The sequence below is a fragment of the Ictidomys tridecemlineatus genome, chromosome 4 (genome assembly GCF_052094955.1).
Source record: "Ictidomys tridecemlineatus isolate mIctTri1 chromosome 4, mIctTri1.hap1, whole genome shotgun sequence".
In the NCBI taxonomy this organism is placed as follows: Eukaryota; Metazoa; Chordata; class Mammalia; order Rodentia; family Sciuridae; genus Ictidomys; species Ictidomys tridecemlineatus.
In genome coordinates, this window is record NC_135480.1 from 85,743,850 (window position 1) to 85,759,771 (window position 15,922).

Genomic DNA, 15,922 nt, shown 5'->3' on the forward strand with positions numbered 1-15,922 from the left:
TCAACCAGGTTCTTCTGAATCTGATGCAACTAGAAGAAGATGACGAAAATAAGTAAATAAAAACCCTTTTAATGCAGAGTGGGACATAGGAATGGAGGAATAGAAAAGGAGTCTATACTCTCATTTTAAGTCAGTCAATACGATTTGGTTTTTTAATCAGGTAATGACTTGACTTCAATGTAAGTAAAAATTTTAATTTAAACTGTGATGCCAGAGACTTGGTTGTGATGGGGGAAGTATAAAACTAAATTAAATTTATAAGGCTGAGATAGTCTGACCCAGAAATTCCACGTCTAGTAATATTCCCTAAAGAAATTCTCAGAAATGAGGACAAAGGTTTATGTACAAGGATGTTTGGTACAGTATTAATTATAATAGTGAAATGTTGGGAACTACCTACATCATAAATATTTGGAGATGACTTAAATAAATTATGTTTGCACATAAATAGAATATTAAACAAATGTTAAATCATTTTTAGATTATTTGGGAACTTATATAATGTACATATCACATTATTATGCCAAGTACAAATGCAGGATTAAAAACCTGTGTGTGTGTGTGTGTGTGTGTGTGTGTGTGTGTGTGTGTGTGTATGTGTTCGAGAATTAGATCCTCAGTAAATATATATGACTCAAGAAAAAGAACAAACACTTTGGACAAAATGAGTGTTTATTATCAACAAGTCCTCTCTAAAGAAAAATCTAAAACTTTTGACTTCTAAAACAAAGAAAATAATTTCCAAAAGAAAGATTAAGATAAAACTAATGGTAAACAAGGGTAATAAAAAAACTATGGATAAATCTAAGTAAAAATCTATAGTGGGCGTTAAACTATATATAACTAAAAATCCTAGGGGTAAAACATAGATTTGGAAAGGGGAGACGAGTAAATGTTCTAAGTTATTTTACAAGAAGATAAAAATATTTAGACATTTTAACATATGGGTAGTAAAATTGTGAAGCTAAGTGCTAAAACAAATTAGGGTTTATAACATTCAAAGTAGGATAGGGGAAAAAACAGCAGGGGATGGGGAGAGGATACAAGAGAAAGAACAACTTAATTGAGAAAAAGGCAAAAATGAAAGAAAAATAGAAAATGCTATTGGAGGGCAGAAAAGAATAGAAAATATAAAATAAGATGGTAAAAAATAAATCCAAATATATCAATAATCACTATAGATATACAAAACTCAACATAAAAAAAAAACTGTCAAACTGGGTTTGTTTAAAACCTAGCTAACACCTATTTAGGACAATCAAAATATGTTGACCCTATTCTAATCTTAGCCCAATTAAGATCTTGTATCTAACAGTTTTCAATTCCCTTTCCCTAGTAATTATCCATCTCTAACTAGTTCCTACAAGGAAGACCAGGAGAATTATAAGGAGGCACACCTGTTGTGACATCTCAGGGTCTTTCTACAACTGTTCACTTACTTTATGGCTGACTACAACTGTTCACTTATTCTGTGGCTCTTAGTCTAAGAACCAACTCATGTCTGGAAACTGGTCACATAATGATTTACCTCTTAGAAGGCTGACCTCCTCATCTACTTGTCCTTCTTGATCCCTTATAATATTATAATCAGTACTTTTGTTGGCCGCCCATCTATCCTGCCTATAGGAAAATCATGCTGAGTCATATCCATATATTCCTGTGAGTCAGGACCCCTGATTGCCATCCCAACCTTTCTGTGCATTATACTAATCAGAAATACCTTAAGTGCCTACAGCTGTCTTCTGCTAATCCAGGATCCTATTACCCCACCACCTTATTCCTAAGGAGCCACTAACATGATCACATGTCCTGCCACATGAATCACTTGAGCTTTTCTGCACTGTTGGAGCCCTCACTATCACATCCCCTCTTTCCTTGGAAAATGAAAGGAACTGAGGGTCATCCCAAGGAACACTGATACTTCATAGAGCCAATAAGCATGCCTGTTGCTCTGAGCTTCCTGATTACTACCCCCCCCATGGCACTTTTAACATCTCTACTTCATTTGTGAAAGCTATTTATTCTTTCAAACACTCCAGGCCATCTTAGCAACATATTAAAGCAATAAACCAGGGCCCAAGCCATAGTGCTACATCCTATCACAGGATGCCTATATACTGTCACTCTCTCTTAGTCAACTGTAAATTCTGTTTCCATTAATCTAGCACCTTCAGGGTTAAGCCCTTATCCTTACCAGTTTATGTGAACCAGGTAATGACTTTCCTTTGCTGTATAATCTCTCTCCCTTAGCAATCTCCCCCCTTAGTCGTTGGTTTAATCTGACACTGGATATTATCTATGGTCTGGTGGCTAGGAGGGAAAGCAAGGTCAGATACAGAGGAGGAATGGAAATGTTTTAGAAGGTAGTGACCTCATTTGAGGCATTTAAGACATTTACATTGTCTTCTAGCAAAGGTCAGGCAGGGTGTGTGTGCCTACTATTCCCATAGATGTGTGGACCACTTCTGAAAGTCCAGAATTTTGGAAAATTTAAAGATTCGAGGATGTCAAACACATCTACACAAATGTCCCATGTGTCAGATCCTACTTCTTCCCTGTTGGGGTGCTGGTCTAGGCATCAGTGCCTTCTCTGAAGCTCTGGTACTCTACAAATTTACAAGTTTTAGAAAAAATATATATATAAATTATTTCTGACTTCAGAGTAAGCATGAATTATTTTTTGTATTTATTGTTTTGTTGATACATTAGCAATGAAAATAAACTAAGCTGCAAAGGCACGTAACTTCATGAAGATTAAGAAGCAATGTAGGTACCCATTCTAAGTTAAAATCGTCTTGCCTTATAGGACCACACACACAAAGATCATCAATGGTGAGATTATTGATAGCATCTATCATCTTGAATTTATTTATGGACCAATGAGAAGTTTACAAATAAATTTAAGAGAACATTGACTAGTGTTAACCTCTTATCCAGGAAGTACGGGTAAGAAGCCATAGGTGCCTAATATTCTAGAAACACACAGGTTTACCAAAAAAAAAAAAAAAACCAAGCCTAAAACCACGACTTTCCAGCAATGTTGAAATTTGCTTTTGGGAGGAGATACCCATTTTATGATATTTCTGAAGCCAGATTTAAAGATAGGTAGTGTAGTTAGGTACAATAAAGAATGGAGTCTATTAAGAAGATGGAGTCCATCCAAAAGAACTGATAATGAACTAGCTCCCAGCAAACAGGAAGGTGCTAATCAAACCACCCCAGGCCTTTCCTGCCCAGATTACTCCTCCCCACTGCCACCTTTTGGCCTTCCCACTGGCATTCTATCACTGCAGGATAGAGGGAAAACAAAGGACAGGAATGTGGGAGGACAACAGAAGACCTTAGCTATAAAAAAAGAGAAGACCTCCCCCTTCCCCTTTTCAGGTCCCATTCTTCCTGGGGGAGAAGTCTTTTCTGCTATACTTTAATAAAGCCTTCCACTTTCCACTCTACACTTGCCCCTGCGAGCTTCTCTGGTGTTATACTTCAGCACTCTGGGAAGCAAGGACTCGTCACCAGTAAACAACGGTAACATTTGGACACACTCTTTCTCCTGCAGGATGGTTTCCTTTGAGGGAAGAGTATTATTTTCTCCAGTATTAGTTTTCTTCAGTTTTGATTCGTCAAACTTCTCCACTTTGGACAAATCTGGTTTTTCACTCATCTTGACTAAAAGAAAGATTGAAGCCTGGGGTTTAATGTAAGGCTGTCAGTTGACTGCCACCATGTTCCTTCTGGACCAGGTTCAAGCAGGAAATCTTAAGATACATAAAAGCATTAACCATAAAATGACCATTTAAAATTAAGACCTCATATTCTTCAAAACATAATGACACTTAAAAATCAAATTGTACCACCAGGGGCAGTGGTGTATGCCCATAATCTTCAGTGGCTTGGGAGGATGAGGCAGGAGTATCACGAGTTCAAAGCCAGCCTTAGCAAAAGTGAGGCACTAAGCAACTCAGTGAGACCCTGTCTCTAAATAAAATACAAAATAGGGCTGGAGATGTGACTCAGTGATTGAGTGCCCCAGAGTTCAATCCCCTATATCCACCACCACCAAAAAAAAAAAAAAATGAATTGCAAACTAGGGTAAGATATTGACAATACATATAAGCCACAAAGATTAATATTTATAATATTTGTGCCAATCAATAAGATAATAACCCAAACAGAAAAATGAATGAAATCATGAATAAGCATTTTGCATATGAAGGAACATGAACAACTAGTAAATATTTGAAAATACATTAAACATCATTAACAACCAGGAAAATGCAAAATAAATCAAGATGTGATAGCATTTCATACTCACTATGTAGGCAAAAATTATAGTTGATAATACCAAATGTTGGAAAGGATATAAAGCAATAAAAATTCCTATATTGTGCTGATAGAACAGCAAACAGGTACAAAAATTTTGAAAACCATCATCTGTCAAGTGTCAGTAAGCATCTACACTATGATCCAACCATTTCACTCTTAAGTACCTACACATGAAAATTTTGTAGATTAATTGGTAAATTACAAAAATCAGTCTAGTTCATGAGGTCTCCAAGTGATATCCACAAACCAGCAACATCAATATCACCTGGACCTTGTTAAAAATGCAAATTTTGGAACCTGACTGAAGGGCTATTGGAATAGAAACTTTGGAGTGAGTTCCAGCAATTTGTCTTTTAATAAGTCCTCCAGCTGATTCTGGCAAATGCTACAGCATGAAAACCACAGATCTAGTGGGTCAAAAACATCCTTTTAAAAAATACATACTATGTTAGACTACACTAGAATAAATAAAATATGAGACTGTGTTGCAAATGGGAAGGGCAATTATTGTTTAATTGAAACTTTGATTTAGTTTTCTGTGTGTATGTTTTTGGACTAAGTGCAGGAAACAGGAAATGTGTACTAGGGTGTTTATACCAGCATTATTTATAATAACAAAATACTAGGATGAGAGATTGGATAAATAAATTGTAATATATTAAGGAGGTAGAATCTATATAGCAATATTGAATAAAATTTGTGGGAGGGCAATAATTTGAACGAGGCTCCAGTACCAAGCACAAACAGACCAAATCAATATGAAGTGTAACTCCAATAGCTGAGCTGCAGTTGATTGCAGAAGGCTCTGTAACCAATCAACCAATTAAGCTGTAACCAATCAACTTGTCTCTACACAGCACTTCTGTTTTCTGTAAATGCTGTCAGATCATGTTATTGGTTGGAGTCTTATTAACCTGCTTTAGTTCTGGAGACTGGTAGACTGAGGACTGTTTTTTTTTTTTATTTTGTATAACTTTGTTTTGATTTGTTCTGTTTTACTTATAATTGTTCAAGTTACTTTTACTAAATCTCAGGTTTAAGGAAGTTTTCCTTTTAACAGCAGTGAGCAATAATAAACTGCAGTGATATTCATCAGCATTAATGAATTTCACTTCTGCAGGGCCAAGAAAGGGGCAAGAGTGAGTAGGGATTAAAGCTGAAACTGGCTAGAGGCTGTTGCCACCTCTGAATAAAGGGTGACTATATCTCAACCATGCCTTGATTATCCACCTGCTGGGATCCTGAATCTGCTTCCTGGATCTGAGTTCCTGTACTACATCTATCAAGAATATTCTTATTTCATTAAAATAAACTGTATTTTAAAAAATTTAAAACCAGTAGTTTGAGGCTTTCTTCTTAATATCAAGGGATCTTTGTCTAGATTAATAATAATATGTATTATTTTGAAGTCTTAACCTATGCACCATTTAGTTACCCTTGTTTACTAACATTTATTAGCAAAGAAATAATAAGTGTATGACTAACAATTTAATAGATTGAATACTGACTCCGAAAGGATATGTCCAACCCTAATCTCCAAAACCTATGAAGGTGATCTTATTTGGAAAAGGTTTTTGTGGTTGTCATTGAATTAAGGACCTCAAGCTGAGGTTACCTTGGATTTAGTGTGGGCACTCAACCTAATGACTGGTGACCATATGAGAGAAGAGAGAACAGTTAAGAGTCAGAGACACACAGAGAAGAAGGCCTTGTGAAGAAGAGGGAGGCAGAGTTTGGACTTACGTTGCAGAATCCAAGGAATGCCTAGGGCCACCAGAAGCTAAAAGAAATGTCCTGGCATGAATTCTCCCTCAAAGTCTCTAGAAAGAACTGATCCTACCAACACCTTGATTTGGACTTCTATCCTCCTAAATCGTGAGGGAATGAATAAATTAAGCCAACCAGCTGGTATTTATTTGTTATAGCAATGAAAGAAACCATGGAAAGCATAGGAAACTACAGAAATAATTTTAACAATCCTCTGGTAATTTCATGTTTTTTTCATATATATTAGTATACAATTGATTTGATGTATGAATTGATTTGTATGTACTACTATATAAATTTTCATAAATAAGCAAGCCATAGACCACCTGTTTAGGCCATACTTATGGAATTTATGTTGCACAGAACAGACTGAACTTAGTTTTGATCCAGAACCTCAGAAAACAAAGAAAGCAAGAAAATCAGTTTTTATGAACTAAATCCCTTTTATAAAAGCAAGAACGACAACTCTAGGATGGACATAAGAAGTTAGACCCATTCAAACAGAATTGTTTCTCTTTCATTCTGCTCCTCTTTCTACTTGACCCCTGACCAGCAGCACATAGGTGTAGCAGAATATCCAGATTGTGGATCAATACAGGTCACCTGAGAAGTGGGAGCCTTCACTATTCAATTTTGTTTATTTTATTATTTATTGCTCTAGGTATTGAACCCGGGCCTTGTAGATGTCAGGTAAATGTGCTGCCACTGAGCTGCACCCTCAGTCCCAGAAGCCTTCACCTGTAACAGCCTGTCACAGCCACATCCTCTCCTGGGTGTCCTTCTGCTTCTAGGCTCCAAAGTCCTAGGAGCACAGTCTGGAACACATATTTCATTTCTCTCACTAAACATTGCCTTCACCTTTTAACACTTTGAAGGCTGCAAGGCTGAGACTATAGCCCACAGCAGGTGAAAATATTATTGCTGACCAAGTGATAGAGAACAATGCATTTAAATGTGTCAAACTGAACAGTGTTCACAGACATTTCCGTTCATGGAAAAATGACCAATAGAAGTGCTCAGAAGAGGGCTATCAGAGGAATTGGGACTTCAGTCTGAATTTACTGACTGACAGGCTGTTGGTTTGAAAACTAACTCATTTACCAAGAATGAGATGAAAAGGATGGAAGTAAGTGGGAGTGAGGAGAGGCACAGAGCTGAGGCTGGGCCACCATGGTAGGAGAGAAAGAATACAGCTAGGCAGGAAAGGGCACTTCCTGCTCCCATTATCCAAACAATAAAAGCAAAAGGAGACTGAAAAAAAAATAGAAGAAATAGTATTTTTTAAAAAAACAGTACATTTAAAAAGAAAGAATAAAAGTGTGAAATTGAGAGTAGGATGAGAGAAAAAGTAGAAATTAAGTATAAGCATGCAAACACAATTGATGATAAAGGCATAAGAACTATTAAATGATAAGCTAAAACACATAAAATTAAAGATAAAGGTCAACAGTAGTGGGTCAAATCATAAAAGTAAAGGACATAAAAGTTGCTAAAATCTGTAAGATAAAAAGTAAAATGTAATATAAGGAAGAATTAAAACATGAATCTTTTTAATTTTTATTGTTTATTGATTTTAGTTATAGTTGGACATGATAGCTTTATTTTATTTCCTTTTATGTGGTGCTGAGGATTGAACCAATGCCTCATACGTACTAGGCAAGTACTCCACTGCTGAGCCACAACCCCTGGTCCTACAACATGATTTTTGATAAAAGCAACACAGCAAGGAAGATTGGAGAAACGTTTGAGGTAAAAGTCCATACAAGCTGAGAATGCACACCTGTAATCCTAAGATCTTGGGAGCCTAAGGCAGGAGGATCTTGAGTTCAAAGACAGCCTCAGCAATTCAGTGAGACCCTGCCTTAAAATAAAAAAAGGACTGGAGATGTTGCTGGGTGGTTAAGTGCCCAGGGTTTAATCCCTGGCAAAAAAATAAATAAGTACATACATACATACAAAATGTTTGATGATTAGATGAAGAAATGCAAAAATATTATAAAGGGAAGTGGGAGGGAGAGAACTCACAAGAAAGTACACACAGAGGCTGAGGACTCCCCATTCATTAAGCTGTAGCACTCCTCTGGGTTTTTGCTGTTCCTATCATGAGAAACACCTTTCTCCCTTCTAGATGTGGTTGCTGGCTTTGTTATCCTTCAAAATATCACTTCCTTCTGGAAAACAACACGCACACATGTGTGCACAACACACAGACACACATACTGTCTTTGCTGCCAGCTAGTTTAATACTTGTCTCCAACCCAACAGAACCCTGCATATATCTCTGATCAGTATTTCTTTCTCTTGCCTTTCTGTCCACATACCCTTAAATTGCATTCAGTACTAAACAAAGAAATAATATTATAATCTTTTCCTGCTAGAAAAAAAAATAATAATAAAGGCTTATCAGATTCTGCAGGGGTTTTTCTTTTCATTTTTCCTTTTTGGACGCTAGGCATTCAGCATGTGTTTCCTGAGTACTCGCTCTGTTCCTGGCTCATTAGGCAGTTACATCACAAGCTCCTTATGCTAGGTCTGTAAATACAGAGATCAATAAAACCCCATCCCTGTCATCGAAAGATTAATAATTGAGTGGGAGAGATAGCTTCGTAAACAAAAATTACAGCAGAGTGATTCCAAATAACATGTGAGTTTTACACATTTCAGTAAGCTCATTTTAATATCATACCCACAACTTCAAGTCTTTCTACACTGGAAATTTGTTCATTCTGTATTTCCAAAGCTACAGACCCAAATGGAATTTTGAGTTTCCTTCAGTAAAGATTTTCTAATCTAGTATTGGAAAAAAAGCAGTTTATTTTCTATTTGAGCCATCTTCAGGAAAACATTAGCTGGATGTAGTATGAAATGCTCCGTTGACCAGCTGCTACCTTATTTCACCAGGGCAAGGCACTGCTGGGCTGGGCTGGTTTACTAGAGTTGCTGAGGGCAGGTGCTTTATAAATTCTTATTAAGAATTTTAAGGTACCTTTGCCTCTGAGTACAGGCATAGAAGGCAAAACTCCATGGTTTATCTACATATATAAATTCTATTTTATAAAATGTTTTTAGACTCATTTTATGGCTAGAAGAAAAATCAGTAATATAAATTCCAAAAATGGTTTCTTAAGAAAAATAAAACTGCTCTTTTTAGATTGACAGAAAGTTTATCAAAAGACTAGGATTGATGAATGGAGCTATCACATCAGCATTTTGCCAACTTGATTTACATTTTCTTTGGGATTTTCATTTTCCATAACAAAACAACTCCTCCATCCTATGATGGTTTTAATGGAATGAGAATCTCTATAACTTTCCTGTAGTGTATGAATTTATTCAGGATGTATTGTGGATTCAATATGATATGGCATGTCCCCCAAGGGTTTGTGTGTCAGACACTTGGTCCCTACAGTGGTGACACTGGGAAGTGGTAGAACCTTTAGAAAGTGAGGTCTATGGGATATCCTTAGGTCATAAGAGGGAGGGAGATTACTCTTGGAAGGGTTTAAGATCACTGTCACAGAACACTTGAGTTCTCAAAAGGGTTATTATATATATCTGAGCCAATATGACACCATCCCATTTGCTCTCTGGATTCCTGCATCCACATGCGATCACTGGTTTCCACACATGCTCCTGCCATCAGCCATGATGTGACACAGTGGAGAGGACCCTCACCAAAACTGAGCCAATAGAGGTGAAACTCCTAAGTGTGAGCTAAATAAATTATTCACTATAAAAGTTAGGCTGCTTCTGGTATGTCATTATAGTGATGAAAACAGACTAATAAAGAATGATTATTGGAAAAGTATCTAGAACTGCGTTTCTAAGTACTTTAGCATACTACAATTGCCTATGCTTTAGATAACTGTCATTTATCAACATTTATCCTTTTTTTGGAAAGATAGAATTGATAGTTTGTGAGGTGCTTGGGATTGAACCCAGGGCTTTGTGTTGTACCAGGTAGTGATCTACCACCAAGTTACCTCTCTAGCCCTAGAAAGAGAATTGAGAAATGGATGCATACCCTGGGACTTGGAGTGAGAAGACCAAGATCCTCCAGATTTTATGTCCTAGTGGCTTAGTTTAGACAAATTACTCAACCTATTAGTCCTTTAGTTCCTTTATCTAAGTGGCTATGATAGTATACATCTTACAGTGTTATGAGAATCACAAGCAATTTCATATGTGGAACCCTATTAATCAAATATTAGTACACAAATATAAAGAGTAACAGGGATAGTTGTCATCAGAGTTAAATGGTCAAAAGCCCATTGCAATTATCTAGTCAGAGCTACCCTTACCAATTGTCACATCATCACAATAAAATATGACTTGAGGAATATTTAGAAAAAATGTTTTTACTTCTAAAGTATCATCAACAAATGCTGCTTACTAATGCTGTAAGATCAGAAAGAAAGAGAGAAGAGGGAGGGAGGTTTAAAGAACAAAGGTAAAAAAGAAACTTTATTCTACAATTAAAAGTAAGATTCAAAATAAAAATATTTTTGGTTATAAAGCTGAATACAGAACATCCTGAAAAAGACAAGGAAAACGTATTTAAATACACTAAATAATAACTAATGACAGAAATAAAATAAAGCAAGAGAAATCTAGCTCAAACCAAGAGAAAGTTTAGGCAGATAAGAACTTACTCATTATAATAATAAAAATAATTTAATATTAATAATAAATTATAATAGCAATGATGGCAAGTCTAGGAGAAGGTAGAATTAAATTTAGACTATAGACAAACCTGACAAGTTTTGGCAGATGTAAAACAGGTGAATCATCATTATTCATATGAGTCTGAGTATTATTCCAGATACCTTACATGATATTAACTTATTTAACCTTTGCAATAATTTGAATGAGGACTATTATTGTTCACATCAGTTTGCAGATGAGAAAACTAAGGTGCAAAAGCTAAATAACTTTTTAAAACATGTTGTTAGGATCCCTTTGAAATTACAGTTCTTCAGCAGGTATTACCCCTCTATAATCTTGACTCATTGAATCAGAGATTGCCCAGATGTTAAATTCATATTTTATGTTTTAAGAGCTGGATTAACAGTTAAGCCAATCAAGAGTGATTACAATTTTAATATCTGGAACATAGGAGCATATGAAAGCAAGGAATTTCCCCTGACTTATGATGAATTAAACTTGGAGACAATGGATCAGTTCTTGCTTCTGGAAGTAGAAGAGAAAAAACTACAAACAAACAAACAAGTAGACTCTAGGGATGTTGTGTTGTGTTTCAATCACTGAGCCTTGTGTCTGGATAATGTCAGAACCTAACCTTTCTCCCAGCTCCACCCAATGTCAATCACAACTGTGGTTTAGGCAGAGCCAATCCTCTCATGGATAATTCAGCATATCTATATGTGAGGATAGGAACACTAATTTGGGCAGGAGAAAAAGTAAACCTTTTCCAAAACCAAAAGTTGGATCTTCCAAACTTCTTATAGTCCTGGTCCTCAGTGTTGCATTTTATTCTGTGAAATACTATCCCAAAGAATTCAGCAAAGTCCCACAACCCAGTATCCAAAATCTGAGGGCTAGATGTTTTTCAGAAATTCTATTTTTTGAAGTATTAGAAATATAACATAATACTTTTACTTAGTATTACTTAACATCCCCAACAGGATCTGACAAGACCCATAATTAGAAGCATTAATCTTTTACAACTAGGCACAAAAATTCTCAAACAAGTGGAATAAAGAATGTAAGTAGCCTTACATCAGACTGGAATAGTTTTGATATAAGTGAATTTGCTACATGCTAAAAAACAAAAACAAACAAACAAAAAAACCTTTTGGCTTTTGTATTTGAATTGTGAACCAAAGAAAGGGATCTAATGGATAGTTATGACTTATAGGAGATCACTGTTACAATATAAGACTTCCTAAATGAGGCCAGCTAGAAAGAACAGCTGTTGGCGAGCTGGTCATGCTTGCAGTCTCTCAGGAAGTGACATATTCTACTCAGAACTCCTGGCCAAGTATCTCCCTGCCCTTCTTTTTAACCAGAATATTTAATTACTACAAGGGCACCACAAGCCCACTCTAAACAACAATATATGGATAAATGAAAATTTCCCATATTAAAAAGGATGGAAAGTACGCTCACATAAAAGACCATTTTGATAGAGGTGTACACCAAAACTTTTTTCATAGAGTTATAAATCAAAGGACCCCTATTTGTTATTTACTGCTATATAACAGTGCACTTTTAAAATTTAAGGATTTAAACTGTTTGGAGAAAACATAGGGTCAACACTCTAACATATAAGTGCAGGCAACAATTTCCTCATGACTCTTAAAGCTTAGGAAATAATATCAAGAATTAATAAATAGGATGGCCTCAAGTTAAAAAGCTTCTGCACAGCAAAAGAAACAATTAAGAGCAGAAAGAGAGAACCTAGAGAATGGGAAAAAATCTTTGCCAGCTATTCTCTCAACAGAGTATTAATATCCAGAACATATAAAGAACCCCAAAAGCTTAACACCTCCCCCCCAAAAAAGTAAATAAATGGGAAAATGAACTAAACAGACAGTTTTCAACAGAAGAAATACAAATGGCCAACAAATATATGAAAATTCCAACATTAGTAATCAGCAAAATACAAATCAAAGGTACAGTGATATTTCATCTCACATCAGTCAGAATGGACAATAATAGATTGTTTGTGAGGGTGTGGAGGAAATGGATCACTTTTACACTGTTTGGGAGGTTGTAAATTAGTACAACTACTATAGAAATCAGTATGGAGGTTTCTCAAAAGACTAGGCATGGAAATATCATATGACCAAACTATACCATTCCTTGATATGTATCCTAAAGAATTAAAGTCACCATGCCATAGCAATACATGCATGCTCAGGTTTACACTAGCAATTCACAATAGCCAAATTATGGAACCAGTGTAGGTGTCAACAGATGAATGGATAAATAAAATGTAGTATGTATACACAAAGGAATTTTACTCAGCCAGAAAGAATGAAATTGTCATTTATAAGAAATATATGGAATTTGAAAGCATTACATCAAGTGAAATAAGCCAAACTCAGAAAGTCAATGGTTGTATGTCTTCTGTCATATGCATAAGCTAGAAAGGAGAAAGGTAAAGAAAAAAGAATGGGGAGAAGATCATGAAATTCAAGTAAAATAGTAGAGAAGAGGAAGGAGACCAGGGGGAGGGAGAAGAGGGGTGAGAGGAGAGGTACTGGATAGTGAAATTGACCAAATTATGTTATGTGAATATATGAATGTCACAATGAATCCCACTAGTATGTATAATTATAACGCACCAAATATTTAAAAATTACTTTTAAAAGATTTAGCATCTTGTAAACAACATTGAGTATCTTATACGTCAGGAATACATGTGTGACTCAGATGGGCACCTCCAGCTCAAGGTTTCTCATGTGTTTGCAGTCAAGCTATCATCTGGAACTAATCTCATCTGAAACTTTGACTTGGGCTGGAAGTTGGGAAACAGTATCTACTTCCATGTTCACTCACATGGAACATTACAAAGAGTTGCCTCATAATGAAGCAGCTGGCTTCCCTCAGAGGTGGCGGCCCAAGGGAGTGAGAAAGGACACACCCAAGACAGAAGCCAGTCATTTTTTTAACTTAGATACTTTGAAATGACATCTCATTAGCTCTGCCATATTTCTACATTAAATTTAACTTAATGTATCTAGTCTATACTTGGGGAGTGGCAATCACACAAGAGTGGACATATTAGGAGCTGAAGATCCGGGCAGGGAGAATTACAGGTGATTTGTGAGGCAGTGAATTTAATACACCAAATGACACTATAATCTAATTTAGTGGATATTTTGTCTCTCCAGTTAGATTATGAGCACCTTTAAAACAAGAACTGTGTAACTTGTAAGCACCAACCACTTGTTGTTTTTTAACATTTTTTAAATTTATTCTGATTTGTTATACATGACAGCAGAATGCATTACAATTCATATTACCCACATAGAGCACAATTTTTCATATCTCTGGTTGTATACAAAGTAGAGTCACAGCATTTATGTCTTCATACATGTTCTTAGGGTAATGATGTTCATCTCATTCCACCATCTTTCCTTCCCCTTGTCCCCTCCCTTCATCTGCCACCCCTTCGCCCTATCTAGAGTTTCTCTAATCCTCCCATGCTCCACCCCTAACCCCATTATGAATCAGCCTCCTTATATCAGAGAAAACATTTGGCATTTGTTTTTGGGGGATTGGCTAACTTTACTTAGCATTATATTCTCCAACTCCATCCATTTACCAAGCACTTATAAGTGCTCAGAAAGTACTTATTGATTGGCAGATCCAAAAAAAGGAAAATATAAGTATCCCCCAGTCAAAAAGCATTTAATGAGCTTTTACTATAAGACAGGTTTTGAGGTATGCTAGGAGTGCCTCAGTGAACAAAGCAGACAATGTGGCCTCCCAGAGCGAGCTAATATTCTAAACTTACAAAACTCTTAACAGAGGAGGATCTTCTGAAAGTGGTGGGTGCAGCCAATCTGTTACTGTTTCCCATGGTTCTCACCTGAGGGCGAAACTTCTCTCTTTCCTATAAACTGCAAGTGACCTTGGAGTCAGGAATTACTTTGCCTGTGTAAATAGACAATTATTTTACTCAGCACTGCAGGGTCTATAAGTCAACTGAGACAATCAAGTAGCAGTAGGGTATCAATCTAAAGAGAGAATCTTGCCCTTGCGGGCATTTCTTCATTTGAAAGCACAGCTGCAACTATTATTATGATAGCAAAATCCTAATTGCACTCAGTTGACAACAAGGAGATTTCCATTTATGACTTGTCCAAGGCTATTTATTTATGCTGTTATCCAGCCTGTGTAAGTATCCAACAAATGAAAACATTTCCAAGCCTTGGATACGTACACACGCTAAATAAAAAATGCATATCCCCTGATCCAATGAATTATATAATTGGATTTTTAAACAGAGAGATTGACAGAAAGCGAAAGAGAGCAATATAAAGGTCATAGAAAGAGTAGATTTCTTATAAAAATTAAAATCAGAGATTCAAATAACCATCTTCTACAATCTTTTGTATTCTACATTTTCAGTCATATTTAGAAAATCATATTAATAAGCAGAGCTTTGAAAAAGACAGATCTCATAAATTTGATCAGAACATATTTTATAACAAAGTAATCTGTCTGGAAAGTGAAGGGAGGATATGAAACACATGTCTAGATATTGGCAATATTATTTGTTTCTCTCCCTTATTTTTCAATCCAAACTGTATTTATTAAATCTATGATATGCTGGGCTTTGTTCTGGGAACTGAGAATAAATAATCAAGACAATAGCATCCCTGACCCATCAAATATTCATAATATTGAGAAAGATATATATAAATAAAAAGTTTTATTTAAAACTTTGTGATTTGCTAACAAATTAAATTTTAATACCGAAAATATAGAGAAATTGATATTTTCATGTTTTGTTGATGGGAATATAAATTGATTGAGATAACTGCAGAGTGTATTTTTGTGACACTTATCAAAAGCTTTCAATATATGCTTATTTCAGCAATTCTGTTTCTGGGAACTCATCCTAAAAACACAATCATGAATCTGCACAAAAACAAAAATTATCTAACAGGAATTTCACCACACTGTTTTTTATAATAGCAAAAATTTGACCACTCTTTCAAACCCTAAATGGGAAATTTGATCAGGTTATTTTATAATTTATGATGAAACAGAGTATAGACACTTAATGTAATAGATGATATGGGAAATGTTGACTATGTTGTCAAGTGGTTATTTTCTTAAAGAAAAACAATAT

At 35.7% G+C, this 15,922-nt stretch overlaps 1 pseudogene; it reads right to left on the reverse strand.

Moving 5' to 3' along the window:
• Positions 1–3,664, reverse strand: LOC144376693 (thymosin beta-15A pseudogene; annotated as a pseudogene).
• Between the last annotated feature and the right edge of the window lie 12,258 nt (positions 3,665–15,922).